This window comes from Hyperolius riggenbachi, chromosome 9 (assembly GCF_040937935.1).
Source record: "Hyperolius riggenbachi isolate aHypRig1 chromosome 9, aHypRig1.pri, whole genome shotgun sequence".
NCBI classification, from domain to species: Eukaryota; Metazoa; Chordata; class Amphibia; order Anura; family Hyperoliidae; genus Hyperolius; species Hyperolius riggenbachi.
In genome coordinates, this window is record NC_090654.1 from 29240133 (window position 1) to 29263989 (window position 23857).

General features: G+C 44.3%; 1 protein-coding gene across 2 annotated transcripts in view; it reads right to left on the reverse strand.

Moving 5' to 3' along the window:
- KCNN3 (potassium calcium-activated channel subfamily N member 3) overlaps positions 1-23857 on the reverse strand; it is a 196268-nt gene that overhangs the window by 165118 nt on the left and 7293 nt on the right. The window contains exon 1 of one of the 2 annotated variants that reach the window (XM_068252283.1): positions 5820-5897. The exons of the other annotated variant lie outside the window; for it this stretch is intronic. The gene's annotated coding sequence lies outside the window, so the exon portion shown is untranslated. Of the gene's footprint in view, positions 1-5819; positions 5898-23857 lie in introns of those variants that run through there. 2 annotated transcript variants of the gene reach the window in all.

Consider the following 23857-nt stretch of genomic DNA (forward strand, 5'->3'; position numbering starts at 1 on the left):
GAGTCATGTAAACAAACCTAAGGTTGCCATCTTGTGGCCAAAAGTTAAAACTACATCTACATTAAAAAAGAAAAGAAACATATATTTACATTAAAAAAAAAATTACTATTTCATCCTACCCTCCCAAAAATACCCAAATAAAATGTTTAATAATAAAAAATTAAAAAATTACAATAAAAAAAACACAAATATTTACCTAAGGGTCTAAACTTTTTAAATATCTATGTAAAGATGAAATATTTTTTTTTACTATTATAAGCTTGTAAATAGTGATGGATGCAAAACGGAAAAAAATGCACTTTTATTTCCAAATAAAATGTTGTCGCCATACATTGAGATAGGGACATAATTTAAACGGTGTAATAACCGGGACAAATGGGCAAATACAATACATGGGTTTTAATTATGGAGGCATGTATTTTAAAACTATAATGGCTGAAAACTGAGAAGAAATGATTTTTTTCAGTTTTTTCTTATTCTTACTGTTAAAATAAATTTACAGTAAGGTAACTCTTAGCAAAATGTACCACCCAAAGAAAGCCGAATTGGTGGCGGAAAAAAACAAGATATAGATCAGTTCATTGTGATAAGTAGTGATAAAGTTATAGGCTAATGAATGGGAGGTGAACATTGCTCGCATGCATAAAGTGAAAACGACTGAGGGCTGAAGTAGTTAAAGGATACTCGAAGTGACATGTGACATGGAGATAGACATGTGTATGTACAGTGCCTAGCACACAAATAACTACACTGTGTTCCTTTTTTTTCTTTCTCTGCCTGAAATAGTTAAATATCAGGTATGTAAGCGGCTGACTCAGTCCTGACTCAGACAGGAAGTGACTACAGTGTGACCCTCACTGATAAGAAATTCCAACTATAAAACACTTTGCTAGCAGAAAATGGCTTCTGAGGGCCCTTTTCCACTTGCAGTCGCTAGCGTTCACGCTGAACGCTAGCGATTGCTGAATCGCAATTACCGGCGATTCCCCGACGTTCGCGGCCGCGATTTTGCTATGCTATGCACTGCATAGCAAAATCGCGGCAAAAGTCGCTCCGCGGCGCGATCGCGATCAAGTAAAAAACGAATCGCGGTAGTGGAAATTACCGCGATTTCTATGTTAAAAAGCAAACCGTAGCGATTTTAAAATCACTAGCGGTTTGCGGTTTTGCGATTAAGCAGTCGCAAACGCTGTAGTGGAAAAGGGCCCTGAGAGCAAGAAAGAGATAAAGAGAGGAATTTCTTATCAGTGAGGGTCACACTGTAGTCACTTCCTGTCTGAGTCAGGACTGAGTCAGCCACTTACATACCTGATATTTAACCTTTTCAGGCAGAGAAAGAAAAAAAGGAACACAGCATAGTTATTTGTGTGCTAGGCACTGTACATACACATGTCTATCTCATCATGTCACATGTCACTTCGGGTATCCTTTGAAAGGACATAAATATGGCAGGCTTTGCAGCCTCCATATTCCTCTCACTTCAGTTGTTCTTAAAGGGAACCAGAGACAAAGCTACTAAAAAAATAAGAAAAGATTTTGTACATACCTGGGGCTTCCTCCAGCCCCATAAGCCTGGATCGCTTCCTCCGCCGATACGGGTCCCGTCACTTCCGCCGGACGCTACCAGTCTTCCGCATGTGCATGGACTCCCTCCGGCTTTGTACGCATGCGCCTGCGCAGCATGGAGGGAGCGCACTGCACTTGCGTCGACTGGCCGAAATGACTGGACCCGGTACCGGCGGACAGAGGCAACGGAGGACCGCGGCATGGGAGCGATCCAGGCTGATGGGGCTGGAGGAAGCCCCAGGTATGTATAAAACTGGTAGTTAGTTCTTATTCTTATCAGGGCTGATAACAGGCAGATTTAGCAGAGAAGAATGAAGCAGAGAGCAGGCTAGGTGTTTACTGTCATGTTCACATTGATATATATGGTAAAATACATGAGGGTACTTCGTCTCTGGTTCCCTTTAATCTCTAGTTATCTGGCTTGCAGTCACTGCCATGTATCCCCCTTTTCTTATTTCTGTCTGCTTCAAACACAATAAGGAAATGATAGCTGAGTGAGTTGTGCGCCCCCTCCTGCACTGCGCCCTGAGGCTGGAGCCTCTCTCGCCTCTGCCTCGGCCCTGCAGTAGACTGTATATTTTTGTCCCTGATCCGTTTGTTTTTTTCCTCTGAGGACAGTCAGTGACCAGACTATGTACACTGTAAAGCGCTGCGTAAAATCTTTTGGTCTTTCACCTAAAAAAATTTCACAGTCTCTTACTTGGATCAGATCTCTTCTCCACATCGTTTGTCTGTGGGGGAACCTCAAGGCTCTGTTCTTGGCCCCCACCTCTTTTCCATCTAGATGCACGGCCTTGGTAACTTAATCAACTCATTTGGGTTTCAAAACAGCTTATATGCAGATGATGGACAACTGTACCTCTCAGCTTTTAAAAGCTTCATATGAGTAAAATAGAACTAATCTTCTGGAATCCTCTTCCAAAACATATCCGTCACTCTCCAACCTTTGATACCTTTAAACCAGGGGTCTCAAACTCAATTTACCTGGGGGCCGCAGGAGGCAAAGTCAGGATGAGGCTGGGCCGCATAAAGGATTTCACAAAAAAAGTCAACCAGCATCTCCCGCATCACGCGCCAAAAAATTCAATATCAAATTCACACTGAAGCGAACTATTTTGCCTATTTTACCTTATAGTTCGCTTCTGTGCTCCCATTACAAGTAATCCGCCGTGTACCTGACGCAAAACGAGGGCTGCAGAGCCCCCAAATCGCCCGTGGGGCAATCCACCGGCATTTCCTGGAAGGGGCAGAGCTTTCAGCTTCAGCTCGGCCCCTCCTGACGTCAATCGCCGCACGAATCACCGCCTCTCCCTGCCCCTCTCTGTGAAGGAAGAGTGAGAGGGGTGGGCAGAGGCGGCGATGCGCCACGATTGACGTCAGGAGGGGCAGAGCTGAAGCTGAAAGCTCTGCCCCTTCCAGGAAATGCCGGTGGGTTGCCCCCCGGGCGATTTGGGGGCTCTGCAGCCCTCGTTTAGCGGCGGGGATGCTACGGATTACTTGGGAGCACTGAAGCGAACTATAAGGAAGCTTTTGCCGGCGCGGGCCACAAAATATTGTATCGAGGGCCGCAAATGGCCCGCGGGCCGCAAGTTTGAGACCCCTGCTTTAAACCCTCCCTCAAAGTTCACTTTTTCCGACAACCATACACTCTACCTTAGGACATTCCCCCTTTGACCTCTGGCCAGGTTGTGATCCATACTAGATAACCTAAAAACACACCTCTAGGTATGAATGTTGGATACTACCCCACCTCTTGTGTCCCCCCTATTCTTTTAGCTTGTAAGCTCTCTCACCCTTTTGTGCCTTGAATTTGTTACACATTTTATTCATGTTACTTTTGTGACCGTTATTACCAATTCTCTATTTTGTACCAATACTCCAATACTTTATTTTGTATATTGGTTAGTGATGAGCACAAATTTCACATAGACGTCATTTTGCATTGGAATTCGCAACTACCATGCAAAATCGTAATGCAAAAAGTTGGGAAAAATCGAAATTAATTGTAATTGTAATCATTCATAATATTGCATAATTTCCACATAATTTTGTGTTGTTTTAGCAGTTAATAGCTAAGCTACATGCTATTGCCACCAAAATTGCTAAGTATGTTAAAGAGTGCAAATCAAAAAAAGAATTTTTCAAAAAGACCTTGTAGTTTTTGAGAAAATCCATTTTAACCACTTGAAGACCCACCCTTTACCCCCCCTTAAGGACCAGCGCTGGTTTGATTGATCTGTGCTGGGTGGGCTCTGCAGCCCCCAGCACAGATCAGGGTGCAGGCAGGGAGATCAGATTGCCCCCCTTTTTTCCCCCCTATGGGGATGATGTGCTGGGGGGGTCTGATCTCTCCTGCCTGCTGTGGGTGGCGGGGGGGGGCACCTCAAAGCCCCCCTCCGCGGCGAAATTCCCCCCTCCCTCTCCTACCTGCTGCCTCCCCCGGTGATCGGAGCTGCACAGGACGGCTATCCGTCCTGTGCAGCCAGTGACAGGACGTCCCCTGTCACATGGCGGCGATCCCCGGCCGCTGATTGGCCGGGGATCGGCGATCTGCCTTACGGCGCTGCTGCGCAGCAGCGCCGTACAAATGTAAACAAAGCGGATTATTTCCGCTTGTGTTTACATCTAGCCTGCGAGCCGCCATCGGCGGCCCGCAGGCTATTCACGGAGCCCCCCGCCGTGATTTGACAGGAAGCAGCCGCTCGTACGAGCGGCTGCTTCCTGATTAATTAGGCTGCAGCTGGCGACGCAGTACTGCGTCGCTGGTCCTGCAGCTGCCACTTTGCCGACGCACGTTATGAGTGTGCGGTCGGCAAGTGGTTAAAAATGCAAAGGAAAATGTTTTTTTTTTTTTTTTTAACTGAGTTTAAAAGTGAACCTTAACCCTACGAAAGAAAAAAGTTTCACTTACCCGGGGCTTCCCCAAGCACACTGCAGCCACCCTGTGCCCTCACAGCTCCTCCTGTCCCCGCATGGTTAAGATTCACTTTAAAAAACATTTTCCTTTGCATTTTTAAAAAATCGATTTTCTTAACATGTAGCAACTTTGGTGACAATAGTATGCATGGGTTTGCTATTAACCGCTAAAGTTGGCACAACATTTTGTGAAAATTACACAAAATTAAGAATTCCTACATGAAATCAATTGAATTTACACATGGTAATTAAATGTGTGTGAAATTTTGCGTAATCGTAGTTAGCGGATTAGGGTCATTACTAATATTGGTGTCCCTCATTGTCTGTATTATTATGTAACCTGTGTATGTTCCTTTGTACAGCGCCATGGAATATGTTGGCGCATTATAAATCCATAATAATAGAGCAGTACGGTGGTGTAGTGGGTTGTTAGGCAGTGTTCTCCTCAGAAATTTTTTCCAGCCGCGTGGCATGAAAAAGTAAACGGGTGGGGCGAGATGAGAGAATGCAGAGCCAGTGCTTCTGTGCAAAATACTACTTACAGCAGAGGAGGAGGTGAGCTGGGTGCTCATCAAAACTAGCCGGGTGGAGCACACGGCTAAAAGAGCCCGAGGAGAACACTGTTATGTATAGAGTGCTTGGAGGCCCCATATAAAATTTGCACTGGGGCCTAGAGCTCCTTAGCTATGCCACTTAATGCGACCAATTTTGGCCCCAAATTAGTCGCATTGTCGGTCGGCCATGCACTTAGTGGTGACGATTTTCATCCGATTATAATAATCGAATCAAATGGTCGATCGGCCACCAACATACCTCACAACTTTTTGAGATGAGAAAGAGGGACGCTTATGCCACACCCCTAATCACACCCCCGCCACGCCTCTAGTCACACATACCATAAAGATTTCAAAAGAAAACGATGTTGTTTTTATAATTCAAACCAAACTGGTCCTTTCTATCCTGGTTCATTTTCCTTCATATTCACATTTTAAAATTAGTCATGTATCAATTGAAAGGATGGGAATAAAGTTTAGAGTCAATCAAACACATTTTTTAGTAGAGAAATATATTATTTACATCGAAAGAGGGACAAAGTCCTGAAAGAGGGACAAATGAGGAGGATAGAGGGACAGGGCTCCCAAAGAGAGACTGTCCCTCCGAAAGAGGGACAGTTGGGCGCTATGGCCACCAAGTCACCTGATCTATGGCCACCTTAATAAAGTAATACCCTTGCCATGGCCTGTGTGCTGCTGTCAGGCCGCCAGTGCTGCTGCCCAGGAGTGTCCTTGGCTGCTTATTAATATGTTTGTGCAGGGATGGCATGGAAAAGTGATTACCGCTGTCACAGTCTGGGTTAGCTGCCTCTCCTCTCAGGAAGCAGGATGTCTCCAGCCCCCGGGGCTCCCCGATCTGCTCTGCTGTCTGCATCTCACGCTGGAGACTGGCAGCTGCAGATGGCTCAAATTAGACGCCGGTGGAAGATCTGAACAGCTGACAGCCCCCACCCCGTGCCACCCTCTGCGCCAGTCACTGTCAGCAGCTGGTTCCTGTGCCCAGGACCTCATATCATGCCTCCTCCCTGCAGCCCGAGCAATTGGCTGCAGATAAATCAATTCATAAACAAGGGGTGCCCCGAGGAGGAAGCTCTCGTCACAGACGCATCCGAAAATCCCCCAGAGCCTGAGGCCAGCAAGTGGGACCTAATTATATTTAGTTAGTAATTAAAACAAAGGTGTTAAGATGGCAAATGTGTGTGTGGAAGCAGTGAGGCTTGCTCCTCTGTACAGTGTTCTATAATTATTATTATTATGTGTTTATATAGCACTGACATCTTCTGCAGCACTCTACAGAGTACATAGTCATGTCACTGACTGTCCTCAGAGGAGCTCACACTGTAATCCTACCATAGTCATAGTGTAATGTCCTGCCCTATTATTATTGTGTAATTATATAGCACTGACATCTTCTGCAGCACTTTACAGAGTACATAGTCATGTCACTGACTGTCCTCAGAGGAGCTCACAATCTAATTCTACCATAGTCTAATGTCCTACCTACCATATTATTATTGTGTATTTATATAGCACTGACATCTTCTGCAGCACTTTACAGAGTACATAGTCATGTCACTGACTGTCCTCAGAGGAGCTCACACTCTAATCCTACCATAGTCATAGTCTAATGTCCTTTCATATTATTATTGTGTAATTATATAGCACTGACATCTTCTGCAGCACCTTACAGAGTACATAGTCATGTCACTGATTGTCCTCGGAGGAGCTCACAATCTAATCATACCATAGTCATAGTCTAATGTCCTACCATATTATTATTATGTATTTATATAGCACTGACATCTGCTGCAGCACATTACAGAGTACATAGTCATGTCACTGACTGTCCTCAGAGGAGCTCACACTCTAATCATTTCCATAGTCATAGTCTACTGTCCTACCATATTATTAATTGTATAATGTATTTATATATAATATATGATTATAGAACGTATATAAAAAATGCACATGCCACATCCAGTCTGCTCCATACAGCATGCTTCTACTCCATTGAATTGGAGTAACATTATTGGACGTGTATAAAGATGGCCAATTATATAGGAAAGTAACACACCAAAGGTGCCCATACACTTATACATTTTCCCATTTGATTCCCTGCAGATGCAGTCAAATCAAGTCAATCAGTCAGTTCAATCAACCAATCGATTCCCCTCAAATCAATCTGTTCAGTCAATCAATCGATTCCCCCCTAAAATGTCTGATTGATTGACTGCTGGTCAATTTTGACGAAAAATCAATCGAAAGTATCGATTAGACAAGACTGGAAATCTCGGGTGATTGGGGGCAGGGCAGGAGTGTTCGTAGATTGACTGCACTGCTTCAAGCACAATTTTCAATAGATTCCCTGCTGGATTATTTAGTTTTGCCACATTTGGGTACAAACATATGTTGGTGCTCGTAAGTTAATCGGTTTTCAGCATCGATATGCAGCTGATTCGATTATATTATTTGAATGTGGCAGATATCCATGCCACAACATGGCTACCGCAATCAATGGTTGACATATTTATTTCATTTTAGACAATACCAGTTGCCTGGCTATACTGCTGACCCTCTGCCTCTAATACTTTTACCCATAGACCCTGAACAAGCATGCAGCAGATCAGGTGTTTCTGACATTATTGTCAGATCTGACAAGATTAGCTGCATGCTTGTTTCTGGTGTGATTGAGACACTACTGCAGCCAAATAGATCAGCAAGACAGCCAGGCAACTGGTATTGTTTAACAGGAAATAAATATGACGGCCTCCATATTCTTCTCACTTCCGGTTCCTTTAACTCCAAATATAAACACAACAAATATTTGAGGTCTCCTAGAATCTACTCCAGAAATAATCAATGTGAGTTTGTATGGTGCAGAGATTGGACAACAAATATTATTAGGTTGGCCATACACCACACAATCTGCTAATACAATACAGGCAGTCCCCGACTTACAAATGACTCAAGTTACAATCTTTCATACATACAAACAAAATTGTCTATATCCATACAAAATATACCTTACTTCTGTATTTCTAATGCTGGGCATACACGGGTCGATCTCCCGCCGCGTCCCCGCTCGTCCGCGTGTGCACCCGGATCGATTCCCGCTCGTCCCCGCTGGCGCTTCTTATCTTCCGCTCGATTCGCCGCTATTGTCCGCCCGCGGGTATCGAGCGCGGAATCGATCCCCGCGGTGATCGGACATGTCGGATATTATCAATCGAGCCATCAGCGGCTCAACTGATAAGCCTGTGTCGAGCCGTGTATGCCCAGCATTATGTTTGTTGTTATAGTGTTGTATTAACTGTTGTAAGTAGTTTAACCACTTGGGTACCTGCAGTCTCTGGCCCCTTAAAGGACAGGCGAAAATAAACTAATGAAATAAAGGATTGTATCTATCTAAGATATTCCACAGTTTTATTTTATGTTTAAGGCTACTTTCACAGTGGGACGTTGCATTTGATGCGACGTTAAGGTCGCACAACGTGCCCCTAATGCTGCAGCGCATGTAGGTAATGAAATTGGATGTTATTTTGAACTGCAAATGTATTGCTAAACGCACAGCATGCAGCACTTTCTAAATATTGCTACACGTTACACACAACGCAACTTGTGCACTGTGAATGTCACACAGACTTTTTATTGCTGTGCGTTTCTCTGCGTTATACATTTTTATAACATGCAAATTTAACGTCCCACTGTGAAAGAGGTTGTAATCTACTTTTTAAGTTTTAACTGTTTTATTGTTTTTGCTCAATGACCCATTCATTGAAGTATGCCAGAGCTAAAATCTATGAACTATTGACCCTTTTTTATCTCTTTCCTGCTCTCAGAAAGTGTTTTAAGGTAGCCATACACTGGTCGATGTGCCATTAGATCGACCAGCTGACAGATCCCTATCTGATCGAATCTGATCAGAGAGGGATCGTATGGCTGCCTTTACTGCAAACAGATTGTGAATCGATTTCAGCCTGAAACCGATTCACCATCTGCTGAGCTGCTCCTGCCGCCTGTCCCCCCCCCCCCCCCCGTATACATTACCTGAGGCTGGCTCCCGGGCGTCTTCTCCGCATTGCACGGCTCTGTTCCGGATCCATTACGGCGCTTCCTGTGTTACTCCGTGACCAGGAAGTTCAAATAGAGCGCCCTCTATTAGAACTTCCTGGTCACTGCAGTGACACAGGAAGCGCCGGGATGGATGGAGCCGGAACAGAGCCGTGCAGCACGGAGAAGACGCCCGGGAGCCAGCCTCAGGTAATGTATACCTGATCGGATCGGCCGCCGCTAGCGTCGCGCACTTTACCGGCGGGCGATCGAGGGTAATTTCCCGCACGGCGCGATCGACGGACCGATCCGATTCCGGGAGGGAATCAGATCGGCGGCTGCGTTTACCGCGAACGATTGGCAGCAGATTCGATCCCAGGATCGAATCTGCTGTCGAAACGGCCGGGAATCGAGCCAGTGTATGGCCACCTTTACAGTTGGAATCTCTTATCAGTGAGGGTCACACTGTAGTCACTTCCTTCTTGAGTCAAGACTGAGTCAGCCACTTACATACCTGATATTTAACTCTTTCAGGCAGAGAAAGAAAAAAGGAACAAAGCATAGGTATTTGTGTTCTAGGCACTGTACATATACATGTCTATCTCATCATGTCACATGTCACCTCGGGTATCCTTTAAAGAGACTCTGTAACATTAAAAAGATCCCCTGGGGGGTACTCACCTCGGGTGGGGGAAGCCTCCGGATCCTAATGAGGCTTCCCACGCCGTCCTCTGTCCCACGGGGGTCTCGCCGCAGCCCTCCGAACAGCCGGCGACTGTGCCGACTGTCAGTTCAATATTTACCTTTGCTGGCTCCAGCGGGGGCGCTGTGGCGACTTTCTGCACGGAAATAGACGGAAATACCCGATCTCCGTCGGGTCCGCTCTACTGCGCAGGCGCCGGAAACTTGCGCCTGCGCAGTAGAGCAGACCCGACGGTGATCGGGTATTTCCGCCTACTTCGGCGCCGAGAGGCATCAGAGCGCCTGCGCAGGAGCCAGGAAGGTAAATATTGCGTCACAGCTGTACGGAGGGCTACAGCGAGACCCCCGAGGGACGCAGGACGGCGTGGGAAGCCTCATTAGGATCCTGAGGCTTCCCCCACCCGAGGTGAGTACCCCCCAGGGGCCGTTTTGTTGTTACAGTTCCTCTTTAAGGACCAGAGACTGCTGGTACAGAAAACGGGGCTAATGCCACACAGACCTTTCGCTCGCCGTTCACCCGTCGCTGAAGCCCACTTGACAGCAGAGCTCCATGAGGCGTTCAGGAGCTGATTTCTTTGGCTCCTGACCCTATGATGACTGTGAGCCAATCACAGGGCCAGGAGCCAATGAACACCGATAAAGCAAAATTCAATAAAAATGGTACAATTGCTAGTAAGGTGTAAGGGCACAATGCAAGCCCAACCATACAACCTTATCCAGTTTTACCAAGCTTCTGTAGTGGAAGGGAAAAGTGATTGCCTATACTCTGAAACAATAGGTAGTAACTTGTATTACATAAATGTTGTAAGAATGGACAAGATTGCTCTATCAAGATTGTGTAGAGTATGGCCAGCTTCAGTGATATTGCACTGTGCAGGGGGCTTAAAGGACAACTGTAGCGAGAGGTATGTGGAGGAAGCCATCTTTAATTCCTTTTAAAGAGACACTGAAGCGAAAAAAAAAATATGATATAGTGAATTGGTTGTGTACTATGAATAATTACTAGAAGATTAGCAGCAAAGAAAATATTCTCATACTTTTATTTTCAGGTATATAGTGTTTTTTCTAACATTGCATCTATAATATGTGCAGATTACACAACACTCAGCATTCAAAATGATTCTTTCAGAGCAGTCTGTGAAGTAATGACATCCCCTCTAGCAGAGGAAAAGTAAATAGTCCAGGAACAGTTGAGATAATAAAAGTCAGATAACAGCCCTCTCCACGACTAACTTAGTCGGAGAGCTTAATGGCTTGTTTGCATAGAGATAACAACTGGAGTTTCTCAACTCTTCCTGTACTGGAAACAATTACACTGATGTATCTGATCTTAATGTTTTATTTCTTAGCTGTGCTACACCTACAAATCATAATATCATCATTTTTTTTTCGCTTCAGTGTCTCTTTAAGCAATACCAGTTGCCTGGCAGCTCTGCTGATCTTCTGCTTCTTATACTTTTAGCTAGAGCCCCTGAACAAGCATGCAGCATATCAGGTGTTTCTGACATTATTGTCAGATCTGACAAGATTAGCTGCATGCTTGTTTCTGGTGTACTTCAGACACTACTGCAGCCAAATAGACCAGCAGGGCTGCCAGGCAACTGGTATTGTTTAAAAGGAAAAAAAATATGGCAACCTCCATATTATTCTCACGTCCGTTGTCCTGTAAAGAATACCTGAAGTGAAAGAGATATGGAGCCTGCCATATTTTTTTTTCCTATATTTGAAATCATGCAAATTCCCTGGTTGTCCTGCTGAATCTGATCTGCCTCTAATGCTTTTATGCTGCGTACACACGGGCGACTACGGTCGTTTGAAACAGCTAATTAACGATCGTTCCGCCGACAATCGGGAAAAAAACTTTACCCAACGATCATTAACACGAATGACAAAAGAACGACATCGGGAAGATGGAAATATCCAACCTGACGGATCGTATCTACCGACAATCGTTACAAAACTATAGTGTGTACAGACATCGGCCGACAACGATCGTTACAAGGGCCAATGCGCCTGCGTGGAATTCTGCCCAGCTTCCGTACTTCCTTTGTAGCGCGGAGGTAAAGATTGTTGCATTGCTTATTTCAATTAAACTTTGTTTTCAAGTTAACAATCATATATTTGTATCTATTGTAACTCCATGTTAGTGGTTTTTTTTTAATTTTATAGAAATATGTACGCAACATTTCCTTATGATCGTTCTTTTCTGCGAGAACGATCGTTAAAATGTGTATGATGATCGCTGTATCCCATCGTTGCATTCCTATCGTTGCCGTATCGTTCGTCTTTCAATTATCGTTCCTAGCGAACGATCGTTATCGCAAGTGTGTACGCAGCATTAGCCTTATAGCCCCTGAACAAGTATGTAAATCAGATGTTTCTGACTGATGTCTGACTGGATTAGCTACATGCTTGTTTCAGGTGTGGGATTTGGACACCACTGCAGCCAGAGAGATCAGCAGGACTGCCAGGCAACTGGTATTCAGTGTTCTCCCCAGGCTCTTTTAGCTGGGTGGTGCACCCGGCTAGTTTTGGTGAGCACCCGGCTGTCATCAGCTCACCTCCTATTCTGTAAGCAGAGTTGTGCACAGAAGCACCAGCCCTACATTCTCTCATTTTGCCCCACCCGCCTACTTTTTCATGCCACCCAGCTGGAAAAAAAATTCTGGGGAGAACACTGGTATTGTTTAAAAGGAAATACATATGGCAGCCTCCATATACTTCTCAGTTCAGGTGTTTTCTTTAAGATTTTAGCTGTTTCCGGCGACAGTGTGGTTCTAATATTTTGTGAGTAGACATTTGAAAATGTATCCACACAAGGCACAATCTAATTGTTGAACCCACAAAACCATTCATTTGAATCTGTTAAATCACTTTTTTTATTTAGACTGAATCTTGGTTTGCATCCAACTAGAGCTTGTTTCATGTTGAATTGCGTTTCTAGCACAGGCTGTTTTCTGAGCCATACGCTTGCTTTAGAGGCAGATGCATCCTTTCAGAGCTATGAAAAAATGCAGAGACAAAGAGACGATTCAAACAACGATTTCTATTCAATCTTTCAGTGTCTGTGCTCTGAGTTGGAAGATCTGTTCAATCGATGGAAAAAGAGCATGGCGGATCCGCTATTATCAAGAGATAAAATGCTTGGATTGAGCAGCCGTCGTCTGACAGATGAACCCATCCTAAGAAAATTGGATTGTAAGAAGATATTGTGACGTGTGTGGTGGTCGGCGGCAGAGCTTCCAAAATTATGCAGGTCAGATTATATTTGTGTGTTTACTGAAGAATTTGAGGCTTTGCAATCCCTACAGAAACCAGGTTAAAATACATCTGAGGTGAGAGGGATATGGAGGCTGCCATATTTATTTCCTTTTAAGCAATACCAGTTGCCTGGCTGTCCTGCTGATCCTCTGCCTCTAATACTTTTAGCCACAGATCCTGAACAAGCATGCAGATCAGGTGCTCTGACTGAAGTGTGACTGGGTTAGCTGCGTGCTTGTTTCAGGGGTGTGATTCAGACACTACTGCAGCCAAAGAGATCAGCAGGACTGCCAGGCAACTGGTATTGTTTAATTACTTTGGCCTCCTGGACGTACTAGCTACGTCCAGGAGGCCATGTGTGCGTCCGCGGCCAAACGCGCGTGTGCACACGCGCTCCCGGCCGCGGATCGTTAGCCCACGAATCAGTGTATCGGGCTGTTTTGCCCGATCACTGATTCCTCTCCCCCGCAGAAAAAGCGACAGCTTCTCTCAGAAGCTCCGCTTTTTCTGGCTGTTGCGTCTCCTGTGCGTCCCTCTAAGCGTATGCTATGCTTAGAGTGACGCCATGTAAACGAGCTCATGGCCGCCATCTTGTGGCCAAAAAGTAATACTACATCTGAAATTTAAAAAAAATAAAAATTAACATACATTTACATTATAAACACATTGTTTACCTCCCACCCTCCCAAAACTACCCAAATAAAATGTTTAATATAAAAAAAAAAAACCCATTACAATAAAAAAAAAAAAACATGTAAATATTTACCTAAGGGTCTAAACTTTTTAAATATCAATGTAAAGATGAAATATTTCTATATTTTTTTTTTATTCTAAACTTGTAAATATTGATAGATGCAAAACGGAAAAAATGCACCTTTATTTCCAATTAAAATATTGTCGCCATACATCGTTATAGGGACATAATTTAACGGTGTAATAAACGGGACATATGGGCAAATACAATACGTGAGTTTTAATTATGGAGGCATGTATTATTTTAAAACTGTAATGACTGAAAACTGAGAAATAATGCATTTTTTCAGTTTTTTTCTTATTCTTCCTGTTAAAATGCATTTACAGTAAAGTGGCTCTTAGCAAAATGTACCCCCCAAAGAAAGCCTAATTGGTGGCGGAAAAAAACAAGATATAGATCAGTTCATTGTGATAAGTAGTGATAAAGTTATAGGCTAATTAATGGGAGGTGAACATTGCTCGGATGCATAAAGTGAAAACGACTGAAGGCTGAAGTGGTTAAAGGAGTCATCAGGCAAAAACCACCGCCCCCCCACACACACACCTACCTGGGGCTTCCGTCAGCCTCTTGCAGCTGATATGTCCCACGCAGCAGCTCTGCGTTCAGTCGCCAGCGCGGTATCCCCGCCGGTGAAGAGGCCGACCTTCTCTACGGCGTCTGCGCGAGCGCCGCTGTCAATCAAGTCCACGTTGTCTGCAGTGTACTGCGCAGTACACCGTGGACAACGTGGGCTTGATTGACAGCAACGCTTCATTCAGGTGCAGTAGAGGGCGACCTAGAGGTTGGCGTCTGCACCGGCGGCGACCCCGGCGGATGAGCGTGGAGCTGCAGACAAGTCAGTTGGGCAGCACGGTGGCGTAGTGGCTAGCGCTCTCGCCTTGCAGCGCTGGGTCCCTGGTTCGAATCCCAGCCAGGGCACTATCTGCAAAGAGTTTGTATGTTCTCTCCGTGTCTGCGTGGGTTTCCTCCGGGCACTCCGGTTTCCTTCCACATTCCAAAAACATACGGATAAGTTAATTGGCTCCCCCTAAAAAATTGGCCCTAGACTACAGTACTTACACTACATAATATAGACATATGGCAATGGTAGGGATTAGATTGTGAGCTCCTTTGAGGGACAGTTAGTGACAAGATATATATATACATTGTACAGCGCTGCGTAATATGTCGGCGCTATATAAATACTAAATAATAATAATAAAAAAAAAATAATAATAAGAGGCTGGAGGAAGCCCCAGGTAAGTACGGGGGGCTGATGATTCCTGATGAATATCCATGGCCACACCTCTTTTGAGAGGTTGATATTTTATTTATTTAAGTATATAGTGCCGACATATTACACAGCGCTGTACAGAGTATATTGTCTTGTCACTATCTTAAGTTTTGTTATACCTAATATGTCTATTTTTGGAGTGCTGTCGCTAGTGCCAGGAAAACCTCACAGATCCGCCCGGTACTAATGCTTCTACATCCCTTCTTCCTGTGTGGTGGTTGCCAATCAATATTTACGAGTACTTCATATATGCTACACTTTCAGTTGATGTTGACAAGTGTGTGTGTGTGTGTGTGTGTGTGTGTTTGTGTGTGTGCGTGCGTGCGCCAGGGCTGGATTTACAACTCAGAAGCAGAGGCATTCAGCCGCCCTAAACTCCGCCCCTGAACACAGGCCACACCCCCAAGTAAAAATGATCTGAACTCTAATTCCAGCCCTATGTCACTATTAACTGTCCTTGGAATCTTATGCTGAGAATACACGGTTCATTTTTTAGGTGATTAGATGGTTCCATAGATAATTTCCGACATGTCCGATCTCCCTTCGATTCTTTCGCTGCTCGATTACTGATAGAAGTGAATGGAAAAAGATAAGAAAAACAAGCGGAAGAGAAGAGAATCGACTGCAGAATCGTGCTGCAAAAACGATCGACAGCAGAAACGCACGGCAGAAACGGTACGTGTATTCCCAGCATTATGCTAGGTACGCACCATACAGATTTTCTGTTAGATTTTTCTGATTTACCTGCCAGATAGATAATTTCCAACATGTTGGAAATTATCTATCTAACCATTTATCTGCCGAGCAATTAGGCATTGTTCTACTCAGCAGGAGATAACCAGAAGACAATGCACCAGAGATAATGACCCAGAGCCGGATTTACCATAAGGCAATGTAGGCACGTGCCTACAGGCTCCTAATGATGGTAAGGCAGCTCACACCACTCCCCAAGTGCCTCCCTCTCAACTTACCTATGCAGAGTCCTGAGCGGAGTGTAAATGAGAGGTTACTCACCCGGGCCTTCCACTGACCAATTCTCCCTTCAGTCAGGTTCACCTCTAGCTACCTAATACTAGGGGGCACTTGTAGCTACCTATTACGGACAAGGGAAGTAAGGGGGAAGTCACAGCTGGGACAGCCTGCACACTTGCAAAGCAGTTTGGCGGGTGTTTGTAGATTCACGGAGGGTGAAGTCTAGGGTGCCAGGACATCTGTGCCTATAGGCTCCTGTGATGTAAATCCGGGCCTGTAATGACCAGTCTCTACAGAAAATAATCTAACAGAAAAATCTAATGCTGGGAATACACGAGTCATTTCCTCCTTATCAATCGAGCCGCTGATGGCTCGATTGATAATTTCCGATAACCCACCATGTCCGATACCCCGCCGGAATCGATCCGGGCGCACGCGGGGACGCAGGGGGACGCGGCGGGAGTCAATCCAGCGGCTAATCGAGCCACCGGGTCGACTCGTGTATTTACAGCATAACAGAAAATTGTATAGTGTGTACTAGGCATTATTCTCTAATCACTGTGTCATCATCATTAGTGACAAGAGATGAGGATTTGGTTGTAAGTGTCTGAGGTCAGTGATACGAGGCAGGGATTAGCCTGTAAGCTCCTGAGGTTAGTGATCTGAAGAGAAAAGCCGGCTCTCCCACATAAGGCGCCTGTAGGCAGATGCCTACAGTGCCTTATGGAAAATCTGATGCGTGCGCACACATGCACACACAGAGGAGGGGCATAAGAGACGGCAGTCAGGCCCTAGGCATCTGCCCTCAATGTCTCATGAATGAGCTGGCTTTGGTGTTCCTTATTCATTCTAACGGCACCTACAGGAACCATGTTTCCAATATTGTGAGAACGCCCCATTTGTAAACATTCAAGGCCTCAGTTGATTAGTATTGATTGACCACATGAGTTTAAAAGCTATCAGTTGCAGATGGTATTCCTGCTGAGTGATAATTCATACAGTTCCCCCGTAATCACCACCAGCCGTCCAGGGGAGGCGTTCCCCCACCTCCAGCATCTGTGTAACATTCAGCAAGTCCTGCCTTCTGGGGAGCCGGCAATCTCTGCACACTCCACTGAGGGAGACGGATCAATGCTGAGGATGTAAATCCTTGTCCTGTCCTTTACCAATTACTATAGAGACCGTTTATTGTACCGTAGTCCTTACTGATGTCCATTTATTTGGTTTTGTTGTTGTTTCCCCCTGCGGCAGGGCAATGCACAGCTTCATCATAAAGACCCCTTTCTATATGGCTATAACACAAATCATACCATTTGTTATGTATGTGATGCTATAGATTATTCTTGGCTGAAACAATTGTTCATGATCGTTTCAGGTGAAGATCCAGCATCTGTATAGGTTGGCAGGTAGCTGAGCACCACATCTGTACAGCGTTCATTCTAAAATTGTTTCCCGGAATGGTTGCGCGAATGGGAAAGAGGAAATTTATGCCCTCTCGACTAATGAACGATTTGGCGCCCCGTAGGCGCTTATGCAAATATCGTTAATACAGCGCCCAAAGCAGAAATTTGAGTGCCCGATAAATACAGTTTTCAACGTAAGAACATTATAATTTTTGAAATGTTATCGTTTTGAAACTAACAACATTATAGTTTTTTAAATATTATATTGTCTGTGTGTACAAATTTTACGGTATGAAATATTGTATCATTTGTAAGGGCATTTGTGCTGGGGGGGCTTAGGCGTCAGGAAAGGTGTTTATGTGTGTGTGTGTGTGGGGGGGGGGGGGGCGGTTACGCGTCAGGGAAGGGGGAGGTTCTGTTCATTCGGCAATATTATTACTATAATATTAACCATCCACACTTTAACCTATTTTGGTTCCTGGACGTAGTTTCTACGTCCATGAACCATGCGCGCTCCCGCGGCCGATCGCGCACGTGCATGCGCACTCCCGGCCGCGGATTCGGTAGCCACGGAATCAATGTATCGGGCTATGGTGCCCGATCACTGATTCCTCTACCCCGCTGAAAAAGCGACAGCTTCTCTCGGAAGCTGTGCTTTTTCTGGCTGTTCCCTTCCCGATGCGTCACTCTAATGGTGGCCACTAATGATCCAATCTTTTTCATCCAATCTTACCAAATCTATGTAGTAGAAGAGTAAACTGATGGAATATATTAATTGGATACTATAGGCAGTTCCCTTACTAGATAGAAATGGTAAGATTGGTTGAAAAAGATTGGATCATTAGTGGCCACCATAAGCGTGTGCTTAGAGTGACGTCATGTAAACAAACTCATGGCCGCCATCTTGTGGCCAAAAAGTAATACTACAACTGTAAGAAAAAAAAAAAAAAATTAACAGACATTTACATTATAAATCTATTGTTTACCTCCCACCCTCCCAAAACTACCCAAATAAAATGTTTACTATAAAAAAAAAAAATTACAATAAAAAAAAAAAAACATGTAAATATTTACCTAAGGGTCTAAACTTTTTAAATATCAATGTAAAGATGAAATATTTCTATATTTTTTTTATTTTAAACTTGTAAATAGTGATAGATGCAAAATGGAAAAAATGCACCTTTATTTCCAAATAAAATATTGTCGCCATACATTGTGATAGGGACATAATTTTAACGGTGTAATAACCGGGACATATGGGCAAATACAATATGTGAGTTTTAATTATGGAGGCATGTATTATTTTAAAGCTATAATGGCTGAAAACTGAGAAATAATGAATTTTTCCATTTTTTTCTTATTCTTCCTGTTAAAATGCATTTACAGTAAAGTGGCTCTTAGCAAAATGTGCCACCCAAAGAAAGCCTAATTGGTGGCGGAAAAAACAAGATATAGATCAGTGCATTGTGATAAGTAGTGAAAAAGTTATAGGCTAATGAATGGGAGGTGAACATTTCTCACGTGAAAACGACGGAACGCGAATGGGTTAAACTTGATGAATATTGATACATATTAACATTATATATATTTGTTTATAAAACCCTGCACCTGTTTTTCCTCGTGCCCCTTTCTTGTGCACGCATGCGAATGATCATCAACTGAAACTTGAAGTGTGTACAAAGCTTTAAAGGGAACCTAAACTGAGAAAGGATATGGCTTTTTCCATTTAAAATACTACCAGTTGCCTGACTCTCCTGCTGATCCTGTGTCTCTAATGCTTTCAGTCACAGCCCCTTAACAAGCATGCAGATCAAGTGCTCTGACTGAAGTCAGACTGGATTAGCTGCATGCTTGTCCCAGGTGTGTGATTCAGCCACTACTGCAGCCAAAGAGATCAGCAGGACTGACAAGCAACTGGTATTGTTTGAAAGGAAACATCCATATCCCTCTCAGTCCCTTTAAGGACATCTGAAGTGAGAGAGATGTGGAGGCTGCCATATTTGTTTCCTTTTAAACAATACCCGTTGCCTAGCAGTGCTGTGAATCCTCTGCCTCTTATACTTGTAGCTATACGTTCTGAACAAGCATGCAGATCTGATGTTTGACTAAGTTCTGGCTGGATTAGCTGCATGCTTATTTCAGGTTTGTTATTCAGACACTACTGATGCACGAAAGATCAACAAGACTGCCAGGCAACTGGCATTGTTTAAATGGAAATGATTATGGCAGCCACAACATCCCTCTCAGTTTAGGTGCCCTTTAAGCTGAAAATGTAATAAAATGGAGTTTGTTGTGTGGTGTAGGAATCGATCGCTGTCCGATCGAATGTGAATGAGGGTTGGATTGATCAGAGTATCGGGCTGTAATGGACCTGTGCATGCCTAGCTTTAAAGTCACACATTTAGAACAAGTCAGTGACTAAGGATAAAAACGTTAAAGCAGACCAGAGCTGAAACATTATACAGAAACGGGGGGAGCAGGCATATACTGTGACCTGTCCTGTTGCCTACTGCTTCCCTCCTTCTCCTTTCTTTCTCGAGGTTATTTTGGCTCTTGTATCCTTTAACCATCTTCTGACCGCCTCACGCCGATGGGCAGTGGGAGGCGTGGCTGCCTGGGGACTGCCTAATGCCGATTGGCATGAAAGTGGGGTGGGCGGGATTAGCAGGGAACGCTAATCCTGCCCCCCCCCCCCCCCAAAAAGCAAATTATATTTGTACAGCGCTGCGATCTAGCGCAGTGCCATACAGGGGACAACCCTGTCACTTAAAGAGACACTGAAGCGAAAAAAAAATATATGCTATAATGAATTGGCTGTGTACTATGAATAATTACTAGAAGATTAGCAGCAAAGAAAATATTCTCATTTTTATTTTCAGGTATATCGTGTTTTTTCTAACATTGCATCATTCTCTAATATGTGCAGATTACACAACACTCAGCATTCAAAATGATTCTTTCAGAGCAGTCTGTGAAGTATGACCTCTCCTCTGGCAGAGGAAAAGTAAATAGTTAACTAACAGTTGAGATAATAAAAGTCAGATAACGGCCCTCTCCACGACTTTTGAAAGTCGTAGAGATAATGGCTTTTTTGTATAAAGATAACAACTGGAGTTTCTTAACTCTTCCTGTACTGGAAACAATTAGACTGATGTATCTGATCTTAATGTTTTATTTCTTAGCTGTACTACACATACAAATCATAATATCATAGTTTTTTTTTCCGCTTCAGTGTCTCTTTAACTGTCCCTCTGATTGGCTCAGTGGCGTAGCTAAGGAGCTCTGGGCCCCGATGCAAGTTTTAAAATGAGCCCCCCCAAGCACTCTATACATAGCAATTGATACGGCGCACCAAAACCTGCCAATGGCAACCACAGTGTCAGAGGTGCAAGAAGGGGATGGGGAACAGTTTGTTAATGATTACCACTATTCAAAGTATCTATAGAAGTGATTATTATGAACACAGGACCAATACGGGCCCCTCTGGCCCAAGGGCCCCGATGCGGTCGCAACCTCTGCAACCCCTATTGCTACGCCACTGGATTGGCTCACAATCTAATCCCTCTCATAGGTTAATGCCTATGAGAGGGTACTGTAGTGTATAGATCGCAATCTAATGCTACGTACACACATGCGACAACGATCGTTCGTTGTGAACGACAAACGAACTTTTAATTGATGAAAGAACGACCTAAGTAAAGTTAGTTTTTAAATGTGTGTAACGATCTGATCGTTAGAACGAATGTTACATCACGTAAAGCAACTATTGCGCTTGCGCATAAAAATGAGAAGTTCCATGGAGAAATAGTGAAATGCACATGTCAAGCCTAGTACGAACGACCGTTTCCAACGATGTACTACTTTTGCAAACGATCGTCTTTGGAAAAAATCCACCAAGCTAGATCGTTCGTTTTTAACGATCTAGCTCGTCCGTCGTTAGACTTAATGATCGTTGGTTGCTTTTTTTTAAACGATCGTCGTTTGAAACGATCGGGGAACGATCGTTTCAAACGACTATAGTCGCATGTGTGTACGTAACGCACCTTAAGACCAATTTGGGTCGGGGGGAGGGGTAAAAGTAATGTTTTGTTTTGTTTTTTTTAACAAAAAGGTAGTCTTTTATTAATTAAAACACAAAAAAAAACAAAAACATAGCAGCAGCAATCGAAGACGCTAAAATTCATTTGGGTGGTAAGTTCTATGACCGAGCAATAAATCATTAAAGTGGCACAGTGCTGAATTGTAAAAAAAAAAATCGCCTGGTCACTAGAGTATGCGCCTCTGTTCCTCAAGAGGTTAAAGAATGCTAAAAGCCTGGAAAATAACAATTTTTAGAATGAAGTCAGGAATAGCAGCCTCCTTATCATGTATAATCAGGTAGAGCCATTATAGGCTGGCAAAAAGAAAAGCCACAGTAAAAAAGTCCTACCTCTGTATCATTCTATTTTTCTATTGATATTGTGCACAGAACTATAGGTGAGCCTGTCTGTTGCAGTTACTGTCCCCGTCTGTGGGACCATGCCACTTAAGGACCGGGGCTGTTCTGTGTGATCTGCGCTGCGTGGGCTCTCCAGCTCGCAGCGCAGATCGTGTGCAAGGCAAGGCGATCAGACTACCCACCTTTTTTCCCCACTAGGGGGATGACCTGCTGGGGGGGTCTGATCGCTGCCGCTCCGTGTGGCTGAGCGGGGGGGCTCTTCAAAGCGCCCCTCCGCAGGGTTTTCCGTCCTCCCTTCCTCTCCCTCCCTCTCCCTCTGATGTGCGCAGGACGGATATCCGTCCTGCTCCGGATAGGATAGGCTTCAGCCTATCAAATGACGGTGATCCCCGACGGTGATCCCCGACGGTGATCGCCGATCTCTGTCACGGCAGCTCCGCAGCAGCGCCGTATTGATGGAAACAGCGGGGATTTCTTCCCCGCGTGTTTACATTATGCGTGCGAGCCGCGATCGGCGGCTCGCACATTGTTCACGGAGACACCCTCCGTGAACTGGCATGGAAAGGCCGCTCGAACGAGCGCCCATTTCCATGCAAAACCACAAACGACCAGGCGCCGCCTATCGGCGTTAGCTGGTGGTTAAGTGGTTAAAGCCTGTACTCACTAGAAGATTGGGGAAGCCTCAGCAACGCAACCTGATGAATGAGCTTTCCCCGATCCATCTTCCTACCAGCGGGAACACACAACAGCATACAATGGATACAAACGAGCGTTCCAATGATTGTGGAACTTTGAGCAGGAGTTGCCGGAGATCTCAAAGATCCCATCTGCCTTGCCGGTCGTAATCGCTACACATTGCAAAACGGCAGCTTGATTGCACACATACCCACGGTGCAAAATTGCGCAAACAATCGCCAGTTGCTGGAAAAATCACTTGCAAAATCGCGACGTGGGTAAATGGCTTAAAGAGGAACTCCAGTTAAAATAATGTAATAAAGTGGTTCATTTTAATTATGGATAAATGATTTAGTCAGTGTTTGCCCATTGTGAAATGTTTCCTCTCCCTGATTTACATTCTGACATTTATCACATGGTGACATTTTTACTGCTGGCTGGTGATGTCAATGGAAGGAGATGCTGCTTGCTTTTTTGGCAGTTGTAAGCAGCTGTTACTTCCCACAATGTAACACGGCTCCCACCATGGTTCTGACATCACACTGTGGGAGGGGTTTCACCACAATATCAGCCATACAGAGCCCCCTGATGATCCATTTGAGAAAAGGAAAATATTTCTAATGGGAAAGGGGGTATCAGCTACTGATTGGGATGAAGTTCAATTCTTGGTTATGGTTTCTCTTTAAAGAGAACCAGAGACAAAGCACCCTCATGTATTTTACCATATATATCACTGGGAACATGACAGCAAACACCTACCCAACTCTCTGTTTCATTCTTCTCTGCTAAATCTGCCTGTTATCAGCCCTGATAAGAATCCCAGACTGAGCATTCAGTCTAGCTTTGCCCCGAATGATTATAGCTGAGTCAGTCTTCTGTGATGTCTTTTCAAGCCCAAGTCTGCCCCCTTGTGGCTCTGCTTTCCTGCTATTTATCCTCGTAGCAGTCTAGTTTTTACTGCTTCATCATTTCTGATCAATGACACCTTCACTGAAGTATGCTAGAACACAAATCTGTGAATTATTGACCCTTTTTGTCTTTTCTGCTCTCAGAAGCCATTCACTGACAGGAAAGTGTTTTATGGCTGTAATTACTTATCAGTGAGGGTTATGCTATAGTCTGACCCTTTCCGACCCGGTCCTGACCTGGATAGAAACTGGATAGAACTCATGTTTAACTCTTTCAGGCAGAGAAAGAAAAAAAGGAACACAGCACAGTTATTTGTGTGCTAGGCACTATACATACACATGTCTATCTCATCATGTCACATGTCACCTCGGTTGTGTGGCCACT